This window comes from Stegostoma tigrinum, chromosome 10 (genome assembly GCF_030684315.1).
Source record: "Stegostoma tigrinum isolate sSteTig4 chromosome 10, sSteTig4.hap1, whole genome shotgun sequence".
Classification (NCBI taxonomy): Eukaryota; Metazoa; Chordata; class Chondrichthyes; order Orectolobiformes; family Stegostomatidae; genus Stegostoma; species Stegostoma tigrinum.
The window spans coordinates 54648463-54669339 of NC_081363.1; the positions used below are offsets into that span (position 1 = coordinate 54648463).

The 20877-nt window shown below is 41.7% G+C and overlaps 1 long non-coding RNA gene across 2 annotated transcripts in view; it reads right to left on the reverse strand.

The window, feature by feature from the left end:
* The window catches only part of LOC125455893 (uncharacterized), a 58052-nt gene extending 37918 nt beyond the window's left edge, over positions 1-20134 (reverse strand). For both annotated transcript variants that reach the window (XR_007248333.1, XR_007248334.1), the window contains exons 1-2: positions 20023-20134; positions 18035-18187 (exon numbers count right to left, since the gene is read on the reverse strand). This is a non-coding gene — a long non-coding RNA (uncharacterized LOC125455893). The remainder of the gene's footprint in view (positions 1-18034; positions 18188-20022) is intronic.
* Between the last annotated feature and the right edge of the window lie 743 nt (positions 20135-20877).

Below are 20877 nucleotides of genomic sequence, written 5' to 3' on the forward strand. Positions count from 1 at the left end.
TGATTGTCAGGGGAAAAAATACCCATCTGTTTGGCTAATGTCATTTAGAGAAGGAAACTACCATTCTTACCTGAGATAACAAGGTGTAGAGCTGGATGAACATAGCAGGTCAAGCAGCATCAGAGGAGCAGGGAAGCTGACTTCCTGAAGAAGGGTCTAAGCCCAAAACATCAGTTTTCCTGCTCCTCTGATGTTGCTTGACCTGCTGTGTTCATCCAGTTCTACACCTTGTTCTGTCTCAGATTCTTCAGCATCTGCAGTCCCTACTATCACTGAAACAATACCTTACCTGGTCTGGCCTACATGTGACTCCAGACCCACCGCAATGTTATTGATTCTTAACTACCTTCTGGGCAGTTAAGGATGGGTAATAAATGCTAACTGGCTAGCTATGACCCCATCCTGTGACTAAATTTAGCAAATTACAGAAGTTGGGCTGTTTGAATCCTTTTTAAATGTCTAGTTTTGAATGCTGGCTACAGTTGCTGTTTTAACAGCAAGACAAGTGCTACTCCAGGCCTTAGAAGGTGGAAGGTTCTCCCTCTCTCTCTCTCTCGGACTTTAATAGTCAAACTGATCTAATTCTCCAAAGTCAGGAAATATTGCAGCACATTGACTTCAATCCATCTGCATCCTAGCTCCTCTTAAAAGAATTGCTACAATAACAACCATCTGAAAGGCTCCCAATTTAGACATTAATCTGCTCGAATCTGAGTTATGTCAACTAATACCAGTATTGATGTCCAATGACAATTCTTATATTCAATAAACGTAGGTGTTTTCTCATTGTGAAAGGTAATCTTTGGACTTTGTTGCAACCTGCTTAAGAGCAGGTTTGTCAAAGATAAAAATCTTACTTGGCAAACTGGCTTGTTCTCGTTCAGATGTTTCATCACCATGTTAGATGACATCATCAGTGGAGCCTCTGATTATGCAATGTTATTCTACTCCACTGAGAATTTATACTATCTGGTCCATTATGGTGAGCAGTGTCATCTCCGATTTTGATCTGCATATGTTTGTGTCTGGGATCCAATTCTATGTGTTTGTTGATTGCATTATGCGATTAGACACGAGTTAGGAAGCATGGACTGGGAGCAGTTGTTCCATGGTAAGGGAACTATAGACATGTGGAGATGGTTTAAGGAACAGTTGTTGGGAGTGATGAGTAAATATGTCCCTCTGAGACAGGCAAGACGGGGTAAGATTAAGGAACCTTGGATGACGAGAGCGGTGGAGCTTCTAGTGAAAAGGAAGAAGGTAGCTTACATAAGGTGGAGGAAGCTAGGGTCAAGTTCAGCTAGAGAGGATTACATGCAGGCAAGGAAGGAGCTCAAAAATGGTCTGAGGAGAGCCAGGAGGGGGCACGAGAAAGGCTTGGCAGAAGGAATCCGGGAAAACACAAAGGCATTTTACACTTACGTGAGGAATAAGAGAATGGTCAAAGAAAGAGTAGGGCCGATCAGGGATAGCATAGGGAACTTGTGTGTGGAGCCTGAGGAGGTAGGGGAAGCCCTAAATGAGTTTTTTGCTTCTGTCTTTACGAAAGAAACGACCTGTGTAGTGAATGAAACCTTTGAAGAGCAGGTGTGCATGCTGGAATGGATAGAGATAGAGGAAGCTGATGTACTGAAAATTTTGTCAAACATTAAGATTGACAAGTCGCCAGGCCCGGATCAGATTTGTCCTCGGCTGCTTTGGGAAGCGAGAAATGCAATTGCTTCGCCACTTGCGAAGATCTTTGCATCCTCGCTCTCCACTGGAGTCGTACCTGAGGACTGGAGAGAGGCAAATGTAATTCCTCTCTTCAAGAAAGGAAATAGGGAAATCCCCGGCAATTATAGACCGGTAAGTCTCACGTCTGTCGTCTGCAAGGTGTTAGAAAGGATTCTGAGGGATAAGATTTATGACCATCTGGAAGAGCATGGCTTGATCAAATACAGTCAACACGGCTTTGTGAGGGGTAGGTCATGCCTTACAAACCTTATCGAGTTTTTTGAGGATGTGACTAGTAAGGTTGATGAGGGTCAAGCTGTGGATGTGGTGTATATGGACTTCAGTAAGGCATTTGATAAGGTTCCCCATGGAAGGCTCATTCAGAAGGTCAGGAGGAATGGGATACAGGGGAACTTAGCTGCTTGGATACAGAATTGGCTGGCCAACAGAAGACAGCGAGTGGTAGTAGAAGGAAAATATTCTGCCTGGAAGTCAGTGGTGAGTGGGGTTCCACAGGGCTCTGTCCTTGGGCCTCTACTGTTTGTAATTTTTATTAATGACTTGGACGAGGGAATTGAAGGATGGGTCAGCAAGTTTGCAGACGACACAAAGGTCGGAGGTGTCGTTGACAGTGTAGAGGGCTGTTGTAGGCTGCAGCGGGACATTGACAGGATGCAGAGATGGGCTGAGAGGTGGCAGATGGAGTTCAACCTGGATAAATGCGAGGTGATGCATTTTGGAAGGTCGAATTTGAAAGCTGAGTACAGGATTAAGGATAGGATTCTTGGCAGCGTGGAGGAACAGAGGGATCTTGGTGTGCAGATACATAGATCCCTTAAAATGGCCACCCAAGTGGACAGGGTTGTTAAGAAAGCATATGGTGTTTTGGCTTTCATTAACAGGGGGATTGAGTTTAAGAGTCGTGAGATCTTGTTGCAGCTCTATAAAACTTTGGTTAGACCGCACTTGGAATACTGCGTCCAGTTCTGGGCGCCCTATTATAGGAAAGATGTGGATGCTTTGGAGAGGGTTCAGAGGAGGTTTACCAGGATGCTGCCTGGACTGGAGGGCTTATCTTATGAAGAGAGGTTGACTGAGCTCGGTCTCTTTTCATTGGAGAAAAGGAGGAGGAGAGGGGACCTAATTGAGGTATACAAGATAATGAGAGGCATAGATAGAGTCGATAGCCAGAGACTATTTCCCAGGGCAGAAATGGCTAGCACGAGGGGTCATAGTTTTAAGCTGGTTGGTGGAAAGTATAGAGGGGATGTCAGAGGCAGGTTCTTTACGCAGAGAGTTGTGAGAGCATGGAATGCGTTGCCAGCAGCAGTTGTGGAAGCAAGGTCATTGGGGTCATTTAAGAGACTGCTGGACATGCATATGGTCACAGAAATTTGAGGGTGCATCCATGAGGATCAATGGTCGGCACAACATTGTGGGCTGAAGGGCCTGTTCTGTGCTGTACTGTTCTATGTTCTATGTTCTATTATGGGTGGAGAACCATGCCTCTAGGAATTCCTGTGCATCCCTATGTTTGGCTTGGGCTACCATGTTTACCTTGCTCCAGTTAAACTGATGGCCTTCATTGTCTTAGTGTACCGATATTAAAGAGAGTTTGTCGTACTGTTTTGCTGCTAGCTGATGTTCATGTATTCTGATGGCTAGTTTCCTTCCTGTCTGCCTGATGTAATGTTTGTGGCAGCCGTTGCATGGTATTTTGGAAACCACATTGATTCAGCATATTGTGGGAATGGGGCGTTTAATCCTTGGAAGTGTTTGTCATAGAGTGGCTGTGGGCTTGTGGGCCACCATGAATCCTCTGGTCTTAGGAGTCTTGTTGTCAGTTCCAATATGTTCCAATAACACAACAAGCAATCCGACAAACTATAATCCCCACGCTACACAGAAGGAACAAAGGGGACAACCTGAACACATCCGAGAGAAAAGCACAAGATAAACTCAAAAAAGACAAGAACATCATAATCCTACCAGCAGGCATGGTTCTCCACTCATAATGCAATCAACAAACACATAGAATTGGATCCCATATACAAACCCCTACAGATCAAAACCAGAAATGACACTACTCACCATAACGGGCCAGACAGTATAAATTCCAAGTGGAGTAGAATAACATCGTTTCATTGGAGGCTCCACTGATGTTGTCACCTAGAATGGTGACGAAAAAACCAATCGCCTCACCTACAACCCGAGCTACAGATCTTTGCCAAAATTTTAAATAAAAATCTTAAGAAAGATCACCCTCTCATCTTCTCCTCCACATTAATTAGCTAATATGCAACCATTGAGTTAAGATGTGTTTTGTGGCAAAAAAAAACTCGAGTAGATGTGTAAATTATCTCTCTTTATATTTTCATCATTTTCACATTGCTTAGCTTCACATTTCAAATTCTAACCAATAAACATAAAAAAGAAAAAATAAACAGACAGGATGGAGGTAATTGTATATTCCTGCTCAGTATTGATATTACATTTAATTTATTCCTTCCTTCCAAACATCTCAGATATATCCTTTACATGAAAACTGAAAGAACTGAGATGCTGTAAGTCAGAAACAAAAACAGAAGTTGCTGAAAAGGCTCAGCAGGTCTGGCAGCATGTGTGAAGAGAAATCAGAGTTAACATTTTGGGCCCAGTGACCCTTCTGAATCTGAGGAAGCGTCACCAGACCTGAGACTTTAACTCTGATTTCTCTTCACAAATGCTGCCAGACCTGCTGAGCTTTTCCAGCAACTTCTGTTTTTGATATCCTTTCAACGAATATTTTCCTTAGTTCGCAAACTTTAGCTACGCACAGAAAGATATTATGTGAAATTGGTTGATGCACCTTTAGTCATGTCCCAGATAAATGTGATTTTCAACACAAAGGAGTCTGCCTACTTACATTCTTGGGAGCTGTTCTGAACTGATTTCTCATTCCTAGCAAACATCAAAACAAACTCATTCATAATCAAATCAAAAAACACTAGAAAAACTCAGCAGCCCCAGAGGCATCGATGAAGAGAAAAACAGACCGTGTTTCAAGTTCAATGTGACTTTTACAAAACTCAGTTCTGAAGAAAATCTAGACATGAGGTGCTAATGCTGCTTCTCTCCTGCAAATGCTGTCAGACCTGTCAAGTTTTTCCAATGCTTTGGTTTGATTTCAGATTACCAGCATTTGTAGTATTTTCGAAAAGATAAATTCAGTTTTCCTTTGAAAATACCACTGGGCATATTTTGCATGACCAATAGCCATAGCAATATGTATGAAGATTATAGAACTTGAACACTGGACAGATCAGTTAATTGGATGGGTAGTATGTAGTTCAAAAAGCACAGATTCAATTCCTCCTCTGGCTGAGGAGGAGATGAAACTTAGTTGCTCACCCTTGCCCTTGTGAGAGGCAATTGCAAACCACTGACAGAAGAAAACTGTCAAGAGAATGGGAAATAACAAGGTGCAGAGCTGGATGAACACAGCAGGCCAAGCAGCATCAGAGGAGCAGGAAGACTGACGTCTTGGGCCTAAACCCTTCGTCAGAAATGGGGGAGGGGTATGCCATTCTGAAATAAATAGGGAGAGAGGGGCAGGTGGATAGAAGATAGATAGAGGAGAAGATAGGTGGAGAGGAGACAGACAAGTCCAAGAGGCAGGGGTGGAGCCAGTAAAGGTGAGTGTAGATGGGGAGGTAGGGAGGAGATAGGTCAGTGCAGGGAGAATAGATAGATCAAGGGAGTGGGATGAGGTTAGTATGTAGGAGATGGGGGTGGGGCTTGAGGTGGGAGGAGAAGATAGGTGGGAGGAAGGACAGGTTAGGGTGGCAGGGATAAGCTGGGCTGGTTTTGGGATGTAGTAGAGGGATGGGATATTTTGAAGCTTGTGAAGTCCTCCCACCCACCTTCCTGCAAAAATGCCATGCCTTATTCTCAATTCCTTCGCCTCCGCCACACCTGCTCCCAGGATGAGGCATTCCACTCCGTATATCTCAGATGTCCTCGTTCTTCAAGGACCGCATCTTCCACCCCCCAGTGGCCGAGAATGCCCTCGACCATGTCTCCTGCATTTCCTGCAATTCATCCCTCACATCCCCTCCCTGCAATAACAATCAAAACGGAAACCCCTTCATCCTCACATACCACCCCACAAAACACCGGATCGAACGCATCATCCTCCGACACTTCTGCCATCTGCAATCTGACCCCACCACCAAAGACATTTTTCCCACCCGACACTTATCTGCTTTGTGGGGGGCCCATTCTCTCCGTGACTCCCTTGTCCGCTCCACACTCCCCTCCAACCCCACCACACCCAGCACTTTCCCCTGCAACCGCAGGAAGTGCTACACCTGCCCCTGCACCTCCTCCCTCACCCCCATCCCAGGCCCCAAAAAGACTTTCCACATCAAACAGATGTTCACCTGCACATCTGCTAATGTGTTATACCGTATCTGCTGTTCCAGTTGTGGCCTCCTCTACATCGGGGAAACCAAGCGGAGGCTTGAGGATCGCTTTGCAGAACACCTACGTTCGGTTCGCACCTCTCAGTCTGAACCATTTCAAGTATCCCTCCCATTCACAGACAACATGTTCATCCTGAGCCTCCTGCAGTGTCACAACGATGCTACGTGAAGGCTGCTGGAACAGCATCTCATATACCACTTGAGAACCCCATGCCAATGGTATCAATGTGGACTTCACATGCTTCAAAATCTTGTGTCCCCCTACCACATCCTAAAACAATCCCAGCTTGTCCCCGCCTCCCTAACCTATCCTTCCTCCCACCTATCTCTTCCTCCCACCTCAAGCCCCACCCCCATCTCCTACCTACTAATCTCATCCCATCCCCTTGACCTATTCGTCCTTCCTGGACTGACCTTTCTCCTCCCTACCTCCCCACCTACACTCACCTTTACTGGCTCCATCTCCACCTCTTTGACCTGTCTGTCTCCTCTCCAACTATCTTCTCCTCTATCCATCCATCTCATTCCGCCTCCCCCTCTCTCCCTGATAACAAGGTTTGGAGCTGGATGTGCACAGCAGGCCAAGCAGCATCTCAGGAACAGGAAAGCTTTTTGGCCTGCTGTGTTCATCCAGCTCCACACTTTGTTATCTCGGATTCTCCAGCATCTGCAATTCCCATTACCTCTCCCCCTCTCTCCCTATTTATTTCAGAACCCGCTACCCCTCCCCTATTTTTGAAGAAGGGTCTGAGCCCAAAACGTCAGCCTTGCTGCTCCTCTGATGCTGCTTGACCTGCTGTGTTCATCCAGCTCTACACCTTGTCAACTTGAATTCTCCAGCATCTGTACTTCCTGCTATCTCTGCCAAGAGAATGTCTGCTGAGGCTTCATCCTGAGCCAATGAGACTAAGAATTGCCTTCAGGCGGAGGGCACTTGACATGAATACATAACTTGGGAAACAATTATTATTCTGTGCCTGAAAAAGAAATAAATAACAAATCGCAGAACCATAACAGGAATGGTTGTTTTGTGCCTAGGCAGCACTGTAGCCTTTGAAATTGAAAGTGAACAGTTTGAGCACACACCAGGTGTGGTCAGCTCCTGGAGACTAACATATGGTCTTTAAATACTGTTTTGACTTCCAAAGGCTTGCTAACATCTAGATGGTATGACCAACAATTCAGCTATAATATTCCAGCCTCTGGGCCAGAACACTATGCTCAAGGCTCACACCAGGCAGCCTGGATGCTAACACAACCAAACCATCTTGCATTTAAATAATATCTTTGCTGCTACAGAGCAGAACATTGGCATGGAATGCCAGATTTATGACCATCAAAGCTTTCTGTGCTGAATGAATGCAGCTGTCTCCCTCCCCACTGTGAATGGTAGTGTTGCATTCTTTTCAGCCTGTTTAAAAGAAGGTACCTCGAAGATAAAAATCTTGAGAAAGACATTGGTCAACTCTGTCAGCTCCTCTTGTGCAATAAGTGTAATAATTGAGTTAGGATTAGGCTTAAGACTGATTACATCAAATGGATCAATTACATACCTTCTCTACTTGTCAACTGTTTGACTCATCAACAAAATATATATATTTGGCAACTTTAATGTAGTAAAATATCATGAGACACTTCACAGGAGAAGTATGAAACATGACTTGACATAAGATGATTTTGGGACCATTGATCAAGTACTTGGTCATTAGCAAGTGTTCTAAAGAATGAAAGGGATGTAGAGAGGCAGACAAGATTAGCGAGGGAATTCCGCATCTTACGGTGGCTACAGCTAAAGGCCAATAGAGGAATTATTAAAATTAGGATGCTCAAAATATGCTCCATAATTGGAGACGGACAGAAATCTTGGAGGGTAATAAGTAGAGCTTACAGAGACAGAGAAGCACAAGGCCTTGGATGGATTTCAAAATAAGGATGAAAATTCTAAACTAGAACATAGAACATAGAACGTAGAAAAGTACAGCACAGTACAGGCCCTTCGGCCCACAATGTTGTGCCATAGAATAATCCTAAGCCAAAAATAAAATAACCTAACCTACATTCCTCTCAATTCACTGGTGTCCATGTGCATGCCCAGCAGTCACTTAAATGTCACTAATGACTCCGCTTCCATGACTACCACTGGTAAACTATTCCATGCGCTCACAACTCTCTGGGTGAAGAACCTCCCTCTGATGTTTCCTCTATACCTTCCTCCTAACACCTTAAAGCTAGGGCCTCTCGTGGCAGTCAATCCTGCCCTGGGGAAAAGTCTCTGGCTATCGACTCTATCCATGCCTCTCGTTACCTTGTACACCTCGATCAGGTCACCTCTCTTCCTCTTTCTCTCCAGAGAGAAAAGTCCAAGCTCAGTCAACCTCTCCTCATAAGACAAGCCCTCCAGTCCAGGCAGCATCCTGGTAAACCTCCTTTGCACCCTCTCCAAAGCCTCCACATCTTTCCTATAATAGGGCGACCAGAACTGGACACAATATTCCAAGTGCGGTCTCACCAGGGTTTTGTAGAGCTTCAGCATAACCTCGCGGCTCTTAAACTCGATCCCCCTGTTAATGAAAGCCAAAACACCATATGCTTTCTTAACAACCTTATCCACTTGGGTGGCAACTTTGAGGGAGCTTAGAGGTGTTTCTCATTTCAGAGCTAATATACACAAGGATAAAGTGTGAACAGGACTTGGTCCAAGTTAAGGAAAAGATAAAAGAGATTCAAAGACCTAAAGTTGACATAGGATATAATGTAACAAACTGGCTAGGAATGCCTTGGAATACTGCAGTCTAAAGGGAACAAAGTTGTGGAGGATGATTTCAACTGCTTTAAGGACAGAGTTGGAAATAGGTTGTCTTAATTACGATACAGATTTATCTTTGAATGAACGCTTTAGGTCAAATGCAACAGTGAAATTGAAAACTCTTTGGTTAAGCCTCAGGCAGTTACTGCAGAGCTGACTGGATTAATAATTTGGAAAAAGGTTATTGGCTTAATAGGTAGGATTTAGGGCTCAGAGTAGAATGAGGAAGGATTGAAAAGAGGTTAAGTGAATTAAAAGTCAAGTTGGGTAAACAAAGTAAAATGGATTCAAAAAAAAATCGTTACGTTTAAAAGTGGGAAAAATGCAACAGAAAGAAAAATATCTAATTTTTCAATGTGTACCACTGAAACAGAAGTCTCTTTAATGGGTTGTTAACAAAGAGAATTTGGTAAATGAAGGCATTTTGATGCAATGAGCGAAATTGCATTTGCTCTGGTCTTTTTAGAAAACATGAACAGTTGGCCAAACAAAGTGGTTGAGGCAACAGGGTGGTGTGGGTAAAAAAAAGGGGTTTTCCAAAATGAAGCAACTAGTGACAGTGGAGATTAGCAGGTGCTTATTGCTCAGTGAGTTTTTAAGTGTTTTTTTCTCTCTGTAGGCAAAGACAGTATTCCCCATAGTCATCAATGGTATTAAGTCATTAAGGGTATTAACATAGAGAAACCTAGAGACAATAATAAAACCAAATAATTTGTACAAGGTACTACACTCATTCGTTAAAGAGGGACTAGAGATTTTCTTCTTAGATATGAATGACTAAATCATGAAACCAGTTGTTTGTAATTCCTGCACTGCATGGGAATTTCATAGCACTTCCTTATGTCTTGAGGGAAACACAGGTGCTGCTTAAGCTGGAGTTCAGGATTTGCCAGCTTGAGGGCATTTGGAGCTATTGTGGAGTATCACAAAGCGTAAGTAATTTCAGCATTAAATATTTCAAAATGCCGCCACCCCACTGGCAGTAGCACTTATTCAGTTTAGAAGAATAGACTTGCAGAAGTGTTTTAAAAAGGGGTGAAAATTTTAAACCCTGATGCTCAGAAGAAGTTGGGTGTACTCATACGAGGAATGCCAGAAGTTAACAAACATGTATGACAAGCAAATAGGAAGGCAAATGGATAGTTTTCTTTCTTGCAAGGTGATTGAAGTTCAAGAATATGGAATTAAAACAGAAAAATCTGGAGAATCTCAACAGATCTAGTAGCATCTGTGGAGAGAGAAATCAACTGCTGAGCCTAATGAACTTTCATTGGAATGGTTCCATAAAGAGTCATATTAGCAATAAAAACAGAAATTGCTGAAAAATCTCAGCAGGCCTGGCAGTATATGTGGAGAAAATCAGAGCTACTGTTTCAGGTCCAGTGACCCTTCTTCAGAACTGAGCATACTAGGCTTGAAACAATAACTCTGATTTTCTGCCCACAGATGCTGCCAGGTCTGTCAAATTTCTCCACCATCTTTTGTTTTTAATATCAGATTTTCAGTATCCACAATATTTTGCATTTATTAGGATGAAGGAAGGTTAACAAGCTTTGATGAGATTAATCTGGAATACTGTGCATAGTTTGAGGACTCCCTATTGAAGTTAGGATATGGGGGTAAACAGTGGAGGTTCAGTACCTTGTTTCCTGAAATGGATGCATTCTCTGATGATGAGAAGTTGTGTACATTGAATCTATACTCTAGAACTTTGAAGAATGGCATACACAACAATCTGAAAGTGGTTGAAAAGGTAGATACTGAGAAGTTGTTCTCACTGCTGAATAATTTGGAACACCATAGCACAGTTTCAGGATAATGGGTTGATTAAAACTGAAATGGAAGGTTTCTCTCCTCAAAGGGATAGTAGGGTTTGGAGTTTTCTATTTCAGAGGATTGTGGATGCCCATCATTGAATATATTTACCACTGAGAGGGATGTTTTTGATCACTCAGGTAATCAAGGGAGATGGGGATTGGATTTAGTTGAGGCAGAGGACCAGCCAGGATCAGATTGAATAGCAGTATATGCTTGACAGGTCTTAATGTCCAAAACTGTCCCAATTTCTAATGTTCTCATGTTCTTTCAAAATCCTTATTCAAGATCTTGCTATTCTGTTTCCCGTGGGCAAATGGTTAAAATAGATCCTAAATTATTATTATGTTTTAATTGACCCATTTTTCTAAGCAACCCGTTCAGAAGTGTTATTGCACCCATCTAGAAGAGGTGGCACTTGAGCCTGGGGCTCCTAGTCCTGAATAGAGATGCTACCACTGCACCATAAGAGTTGTCATTCTCACTGAAGTTTTTTTTTTCTTAAATTTGCCTATTTTTCTAAGCAACCTGCTAAGAGGAGTTATTGCACAACTCTGGAGCAAGGGGAACTTGAACTTTGGTCTCTCAGCCCATGTGTAGGGACAATACCATTGCACCACAAGAGGACCCATCCTTATTAAATAAAGCATTTTTAATCAACCTGCTCAGAGTTGCTACTACATGCCTCTGGACCAAGTGTGACTTGAACCTGAGTCTCCTGGTCTAGAGGTAGGGGCAATCCCAATATGCCACAAGAGGGTGTGAAAGAAAGGGTGTAAAGATATTTACAATGCCTGCAGGTCAATCATTTTAAGATCAGTCATACTGCAACCAATAATGAAGGGAAGAGTCAAAGAGCATTTTGAGTAATTAGAAAAGTCAGCACAGATTTTTAGAAAGTATACTTGACCATTTCAATTGAATGTTTAATTACATGCTTCTATAGAGATACTAATGAAGCATTGGGCTAGTATTTCTTTACAGGTAACCAGCTTGGATGCAGTGCACCAAATGGCCTCATTCAATGCCATAGTGACTCAATGAGTGGGATTTGATACTCCCAGCTGGTGAGATTGAAGGGAGTGGGAGACTTGTATAAAGCAGATTTTGGCCTGCCTGCCACCTTACTGCCTACTCTCTACCTATGTTCCAATTTATGGGTAATATAGAGTGGAGATATTGGCTGGTCACCTAACTGCCTCACCCCTGCTCATATCTGCAGCAGGTGTGATCTCAAATGAAGCTAGCAGTTCAGCAGTGGACAGATATTGAGCAAGAGTGGTCGACCTGTGCCCATTGGAGGCATTTGTCCCCATGTACCCAAAATGACACCCATCCATTAAACCAAATCTAGAAGGTTGCTCAGTGACCTGGGTTCAGACCTACATCTCCAACACTGTGGCCATGGGTGCTCAGTATCAATAGCAGGGAGAGGGAAAGATGAGGCACCTCAACCACATTCTGCATGACATTTCTTCTCAATGAGATAGAGTAGTGACAGCTGGCACCCACAGGGAGGAGGGCAGTAGGTATGCACCCCTGGAGATTCTTCTCAGGATACTTGAAAGGTGTCCTGATCATCCACCTAACAGTGCCAGTGGTCTCATTTCCTCCAGTAGCTCCAGGATAAGGAAGGTGGGCCACTGATGACTCTAATCAGGCTGAGGGCCTCTCAACCCAGAGTCCCCAAAGTCTTCATGGTCGCTTGGGCACATCAGGCAGCAGGGCCACTCTACCTGAGCTGTGAATATCGGGCCTGAGTCTAAACATAGTGGGAGGGAGATGAAAAAAATCCTTATAAATTTGTATTGGAGGTGCAGGTGTTCCATCATTGTATACAATCCGCATATAAATATACACTCACTTGCACTATTCTAATATCTGTTGGAGTCTTACTGTCTGAGTATGAATTGAAAGATGGAGAGCATCTTTAACCAAAAGAGTGTGTTGCATTTCAGTTGTGCACCTTGGAACCTCTCTCACAATCAACAAAATGGGTGAACAGACATTGTCTCATCCATTAGGAAACTGCACACCTTAATGTTGGGGATCACAGTCAAGGCACTGGAGATTAATCCTGGGGAAACCAAAGATGATGACAAAGTCCAGGAGAGGAACAGAAACCTGGAATGTCCAAATGATGGATCCTGTACCTTCACCTCATGGAAGTGATGGGGTCTGTCATGCATCTACAGGCTCCAGGTTGGGAGTGTCTCCCCATTTCCTCTCAAAGCCACATTGGAACATTTAAGTCTGTGGGATGGATAATGAACAAGTCACATGCCAATTTACTAGAATTTGTGAAGGCACATGGAGGGAACGCATTCATCATACACATCCCATAACATTGGAAACATTGTGAGTCAGAATGCTTAGACATTGTAAGGCTGCAATTAAAGGCTCAAAGGATTGTTACATTTTGCATTACAGCAGGGACAATGAGGGTGTAAGAATCAATCTCAGTATGTTGGAAAACTTGATAATGTTCACCAGGAACAAGTGTGACTGCTGGGTTGACCTCTGCCATGCATTTTCAACAAACATGCGATACCATTAAGTCAGAGTACACTCTCTTAGTGAGGAGAAGCTTTAGCCCTTGCATCATTCCTAATGAAGCTCTGGCTTTTCCCTCACAGAGATTACTCTCACATCTCACAGGAAGGTTTTGAGTGAATGTCTCCTGCTCCATTGACACCTCTTGACCTGAGAGCTCAAGATTGCAATCAGGCAATAATAAACTCTCACTCAATGTTTCAGGAGATTGGCCCAGAATTGAATAGTATGAGATACTGTTAAAAGAACAAATCTTGAAACAAATTAAACTGAATTGAAATAAGTTAAAAGGGCTCAGGCCCTTGAAGGACACTGTAACAAAAATCAAATTAATCTTATAAACTTTGATTTAAAATGCCACGTTGCATGGAGATAATTGACACCAGACTCCATTATTCACCTCACCTATTATATCTCAATCCCTGTTTCCACACTGAACCTTTAGCTTCCTCCTATTGGTTGAGACCTTTATGTTACGTCAATTTCCTTGGAGCCCCTTAGTATTGAGGTGCTGGTGATTTTGCTAATCCTACACCAACCCCATTTCAAGACTAGAGTGACCATAATTTGCCTTGACAACCTATCCCTTTGAGACTGTGCAGTCTCCTCCCGTACTCTGCCAGATCACATCCTGCCTATTCAGTTGCCTCCTGTGACTGTAAACAACCCTCAGCCAGTGAATGCAATCAAATCAATTGCCAGACTTGAACTACCTGCAGCCTTGACAGTACCACAGATAGGCACAAACACCCTATCTCTACTTTATGTCCAGCTGAACCATCTCTCTCCAACTGACTGAAGCCATCTAATCCAGAAGGATCATGCAGTTTAGCCCTCGCTAATCATGTCCCACACCCTAGCCTGAATGTGAGAGATATCTTTGACTCAATGCCCAACAAGACCCAAGCTGATGTCCAGAATTGACGCTGGCCCAAAAGAGGGAGTATTCACAGCTGAATTGGGTGCTTTCTGTCTGTCAAAGCATTGTATTCCAACTGAATTCCAAACAATGCCCAATACAGTGATAAAGCCTAGGCAGATGATTTCCAATTATCTAGCAGTTAGCTGAAAATATATGACTTCATTTAAATCAAGGAGCTCTGCAGGTATGGCTATTTACTTAGCTTAATTCAAATGGTTTTTCAATGTGTTTTTTCTTAATTTTTTTAAAAAAAGGAGTCTCACTGTCTTTTCCATAAACTGTCAAAATAAGGCAGTCCAGATTACTCGTCTCAAGCCTTTTCAAATGTACCATTCTTCATAAAAATAAGCTTGTTCAGAGCCATGCATAAATTAACATTCAGAAACTAACATCTCTAACTGGCTCCACTTTGGGACCACGGAGAAGTACTTATTTGAAGGAACGGTTAACTTAGGGTCTTCATCAAATTTAAATCAGAAGCGATATTCGCAATAGTTTTGGATTAGCAGCATATGATTTACAGAGGTATGCAAGATCTCTCCTTGTGCTGTGTGAATGTGTATCATGTATTTTCTGTGAGATAAATTGCTTGCTTATTCTGATCAATTTTACAAAATGTAGTTAAAAATGTACAAAATGAAATTATATTTATAATAAAATATATTTCTGGCATCAAGTAAATATGCCATATATAAAGTAATGAGAACATGTCTGTATCTGGAAAAGCTGGGTTAAAGGCTTTTGACAGTAAATGATTTATCTCAGAAGTACAGCTATGCCCTATTTTCCGATCACGCCAATTAATCAAAATTGAAACCTGTTCTGCATTATTCACTTAACTGCGATATGTGTGAAGAAGACAATGAGCCCGTAGTCACTGGTGGTAAATTGTTGGCGAGGCTTCTGCGGGACAGGGTTTACATGTATTTGGAAAAACAGGGACTTATTAGGGATTGTCAACGTGGGTTTGCGAGAAATTGTGCCTCACTAACTTGACTGAGTCTTTTGAAGAAATTACAAAGAAAATTAGAAAAGCAGAGCAGTGGATGTTGTCTGTGTGGGCTTCAGCAAGGCCTTCGACAAGGTTCTGAATGGTAGATTGGTTAGCAATGTGAGATCACATGGAACTCAGCTAGCCACTTGGACACAAAATTGCCTTGAAGGTCGGGGACAGAGGGTAGTGATGGGGGATTACTTATTGGACTGGCGGCCTGATTATACTCTCTTCCACCATCTTCCATGGGCAGAAAATACAAAAATTTGAATACACGTATAAATAGATTCAAGAACAGCTTCTTCCCTACTGTTAACAGACTTCTGAATGGAATTGTCAAATGTTAATAATGATTTCTTCCTCTGTACCAGCTCTGCAGCTGTAACACTGAAACACTCTGTTCTGCTACTTGATGCACTTTGTAGCGTACAATCTGCCTGTACAGCATGCAAAACAATACTTTCCATTGCATCTTGGTGTATGTGACAACAATAAATCAAATCAAATCAAATATCCAGAAGTGCCCATACACTGTAGTTTTGACACATCACCTGAACTGCTAACCTTTGAGTTTTACTTATTTAACTATATTAATCACTTGCTTTTGATGTGTTTTAGATACTTTATTAAACTTATCACTTTGTTTATTTTGTATTCTGTGTTATGTGTTATGTGTAAGAACAGTAATGATTAAGCCACTTACCAGAGACTATCAAAACAATTAGCCCCTTTACCAGAAGTAGAACAGGAAATAGACTAATGAATCTACCCTTATCACTAAGTGCTTGCCATGGGATCTTTTCTTGCCTGCTCCTCTAAGTAATGCTGAATGCCTATTTAGGGATCCTCACCTTGCCTGTTCCCCTAAGTGATGCTGCCTGCTTGAATTAGACTTCTCACCCTGCTCGTGCCTCTAATTGGTATGGATTGGCTGTCTCAGGTCATTCTTCTGTTTCTATTTACCTACCAAATGTTGCTTCATTATTGTTTTAGTATTTGCATACATTCACAAGAACTGTAGCTGCTGGGCATTTTGGTGGCATCTGTCAACCATTTCCCTAGAGTAACAGTCAATGTTTCGGGCTTCATGTCATGTTTATGACTATCTTTGAAGCACAATCTTTTGAGTGTTTTACTGGTCGTTAGGCTCTGGCTGCGATCATCATACAGAAAATCCAGTCACCTCTTTTTGGTGAGTGCCAACAAATTTGGAATCTCTGCTTTTTTGAGGTATGCCACATTTAGAATTTGTCCTGCCAGGATTTAACTGTAATGCATTACAGCTATTGAAGGTTGAATAACGAGCTTCGCATTTTATTGCCATACAATAAGGTGCTAGAAACACAGGTGCATAAATGCCAGCATGGTCCTAAGGGTCGGCATAATGTTACGCATTGTGCATATCATGAGTAGGTTAAGGCTGTTATTTATTTGCCCTGTGCATTTACCAAAGTTATGCACCTATGGACAGATTGTCTCTCATGATGGACACAGTGCCTCAGAATTTGCCAATACTTCCAACATCTTTGTGTATTCAACTTATAAATGTCCTTCCAAGCTTTCAGGTACATTTTCCAGTATAAATAACAAAATATTGCGTATAACATTATCATAATCACAAGCAATGCATAACCACCTTCCTTCTTGGGTCAACTCTTCGATATATCTTGCAGCTTTCTGTTAGTTTTCCAGATTGTCACATGCTGATATATTGTTTATGGAGTTGTATTGCTAATAAAGTAACAGATGCAATAAATGTTTTATCTTTGCTGTGTTGCTCAGTTGTCACAAAGCACCATACACAAAAGCGCAGCAAAGTACTTGCCTAATATGACTGTTGCAAACATTGCTCGATTTCACATTTTAATTTGCATCCATAAACAGCAATTTGGGTTTTAAATTCTGTAACATTTAGCCCAGAATGATAAAGTTTACTTCTGGGAAGCATTCCATTCTGTAATATTACAATAAGAGCAAATTGGTATCTGTATTCCTTTCTGCCAATTGTATATTGAGCTCTGAGCAGTACTGTATTATATTAACTCTGACTTAAAATATTTTAGGAAATATAATTGGGCTACAATGTACAATTTGTGGGCTACGTGAGAAAATGGTGTGACAGACATTACTGAATACTTTTATCGGCCAGGTGTCCATTCTCAAAGAATTCTTTCCATGTGATGTGTTTGGAGATGTGTGATTGTACTGACTGTTTCTCCATAGTCATGTAATGAGTGTCTCTGGTGTAAGTGCCTTTCTGTGCAATCTGGATCAGCCATAACTTATAGCATGGTACAGCTGAAAATGTGTGATATCTCAGAACTGCAGGAAAGCTATCTACTGTAAAAACAAAGGCAGCAAGGAATGCCCTGTCAAAAATATGTTGGATTTTCTGGTCTGTAAACGAGCTAGTGACTGAAAGAAGCGGCATGAGAGAAGTAAAAATGAAAGCCTTCTGCAACTTTGAATTCATAGGTAAGTCAATATGCTGTACACTTTCAAACTCCCTGCTGCTGTGGAAATGAAAAGCAATGTGAGACAGATTGGATTTTTTGGATACTTTTCAACCTTTGTGACAAAGCTATGCAACACCAACAGAAATAACAAAACAAGCTTGAGCATATAAACATTGCTACCTTGTTATCACCACTGAAGAAAGAGCATTATGGTCACATCAACTTGCCTAATAAATATTCAGCTTTCAATTTTTGCCAAACAGGCTCAACATTGAGAAAAATCAACACAGAAATCAAAATTCAGCTCACCAGTTGTTCCAGAGAATCTTCACATCGTGTATGATGAGGGTACATTCCACTGGTTCCAGCCACACATACTCTTTCTCCATGGATTTTTGCATTTGGCATTTGCCAACCATTCATGACCACCCTGGCACCTCTCTAATGCACTGGCAGTGCACCCTGGAAGTCATGAACAAGAACGTCAAATCATGTACTGAGATTGATAAGATACAGCATGAAAACACGTTCAGCCTCTAGGGGAGAATTCCCCAACAAATTTGATGTGGCTCACACCTAGCCAAGAAAACATAAGTTTCAGTCTGGTTGTTCTGCCAGCCACAAAGCTGAAGACTGCTGAACAGCTTCTAAATGATTTCTTAGATTTTTTTTTCTACAAGTCTTGGATGTCTTTTTGTGAATATTATCTCAATGTGGATGAGTGTGAAGTCAATAAAGCATCTGTGAGGAGAGTCCCAACTACCTTTAAACACAGCCTGAACATAAGATTGAAAAAGAAAGGAAGGCAGTAATCAAGATATTAACACCTCCTACAGGTTGGTAACAGCATGGCCACAGAGAAACGACTTGGAAAACTGATTTATGCGTATTTCTAAAGACTGTCAACACAACTTTGAAGAAATCTCATGACCCCACGCTAACCATTCGAGAAATTTTGCCATAACTTGCCAAGTCCAAGGACTTTGCTATTGTTGATTCAAAACATGGCCATTGGCAAATGAAGCTGGACAAAAAACTAAGTTTTCTACTACATTACAGTCAAGAGAAACAGATGGATACATATGATATTTGGCAGTTCCACTTTTACAGAAGCCTATGAACGCAGGCAGCATGAGATAGTCAGTGATCTTCTTGGAGTGGAAGCTGTCATGAATAATCTGCTATTCTGTGAATGTGGAGGCACAGTGGAAGAAGTCATTTCAGATTTAGAAGCCAACCAGGTTCTAGAGTGACTACCTTTATTAGGTGAACTTGAAACTGCAAAAGAAAAGGGCGCATTAGAAGATGTCTGATGTAAAGTACGTAGGTTTGTACTAATAGCAAAGAACTGCCTCCACATTCTAATGAGATGACATTTGTATCAGAAATGCAAGCAATAATTGTGAAAGCAATGTGCTAGGATCCAAACTTGACTTGATAGACCATATATTTAATTCTTATTCAGTGTCTGATGTGGTACTTAGTAACTGAAACAAGTTCACACAAGACTGCAGTTGTTCTTAAACAACAAAACATAAGGTTATTACATAATATAAGACAAAAATAAGCAAAACTCCATAGAGAAAAGTGAACGATCTTTACTCAGGGGGAGAAAACTCTTCACTCAGAGGGTTGTAAACTATTTGGACATCTCTGATCCAGATGGTGATGAAAGCTCATTCTTTGAGTATACTTAGAGAGTTTTGGTGATCAATGGTATAAAGGATTATGGAGATAATGTGGGTAAATGGCATTGAAATGTTCAGTCAATTTTGAGCATATTAAGTGCTGGAGTAGGTGAGATATGGTGAATGAAAAGTTCTGCCACTTCATCTAAGATTGAGATATTCAACATCATACATTGTCTTCACATTATCTCCAGTCAACTACAAAAGATCTTGTGGCAGGGAAGATCAGTAAAAAGATCATAATAACATTGAGCAAATGTAGCAAAGACATAAAAAGGCAACTTTTGAGTCAAGAGGTATATTTATTGCAGCATGAAAAGCAGTCCTGTCCAAGGCCTATTGCTCCATAGTATCCGTACAATTCTTCAGCTGGGGAAAGAACTATTGTCAGAACAGGCATGTGATGCAACCAAAGAGAAACATCAAAATTTTGCCTTGATGAAACTGCCAAGTCTTTCCAGTACTAGGCATTGGAGAGCAAATCAAGCTTCAAACATGTAACATTCTCAACGGCCCATGTGATAAGTTGTAGTAGAGCAGTTGCCACCTCAATTACCTGCAATAATTGTTAAAAACTAAATACGTTGGTAGAACCACAAACATCTATACCTAGTTAGAGAAGCTGTTCCTTCACTGCAGGCAGCAGATTGGAAGAAATAATGTTACTACCTCTACGTAGAGCGCAGAATAGACATCAGTGCCAGAGGTCCACTATCGCCCTGCAAAAGAATGGAGCAGCAAAACAGTTACCCCAGCCACAGCATTCAATGACAATCCCCAGTGAAGGAATTACACCTAAGGGACAAGCAGATGCCAGAGGAGCCGCTAACAACAACACATATACATACAACACCACCAGGAACAAGCATAATGAAATGAAAATGTGAGCAATGCATTGGCAGAGATTGAAACAAAAAACAGAATTTACAAGAGTTAAAGATTATAAAGTGTGAAGCTGGATGAACACAGCAGGTCAAGCAGCACCTTAGCAGCACAAAAGCTGACATTTCGGGCCTAGACCCTTCATCTGATGAAGGGTCCAGGCCCGAAACGTCAGCTTTTGTGCTCCTGAGATGCTGCTTGGCCTGCTGTGTTTATCCAGCTTCACATTTTATTATCTTGGATTCTCCAGCATCTGCAGTTCCCGTTATCTCTTTACAAGAGTTAACATATGTTTAATGTTAAAAAATGTTTATTTTATGTGTCGTCATGTTTACTTAGTAGCTTACGTAACCTATGACTGCAAAAGACAGTGAAGATCTTTTGTATGTGCAAAGAAGGATGTTTCGAGAAATGCTATTGTCCCCTTACTGTAGTAATTGTCTTGCCAAAATCAGGAAACTTCTTCTCTGCTGTAATACTTCATGTGCAGTTGATGCAGTCACTAAACACACGTCATTTTTAACATGATCTTACAGGGGGAAAAAAAAAGAAAATGTATGCGAGCCAAATTTATTTTTAAGC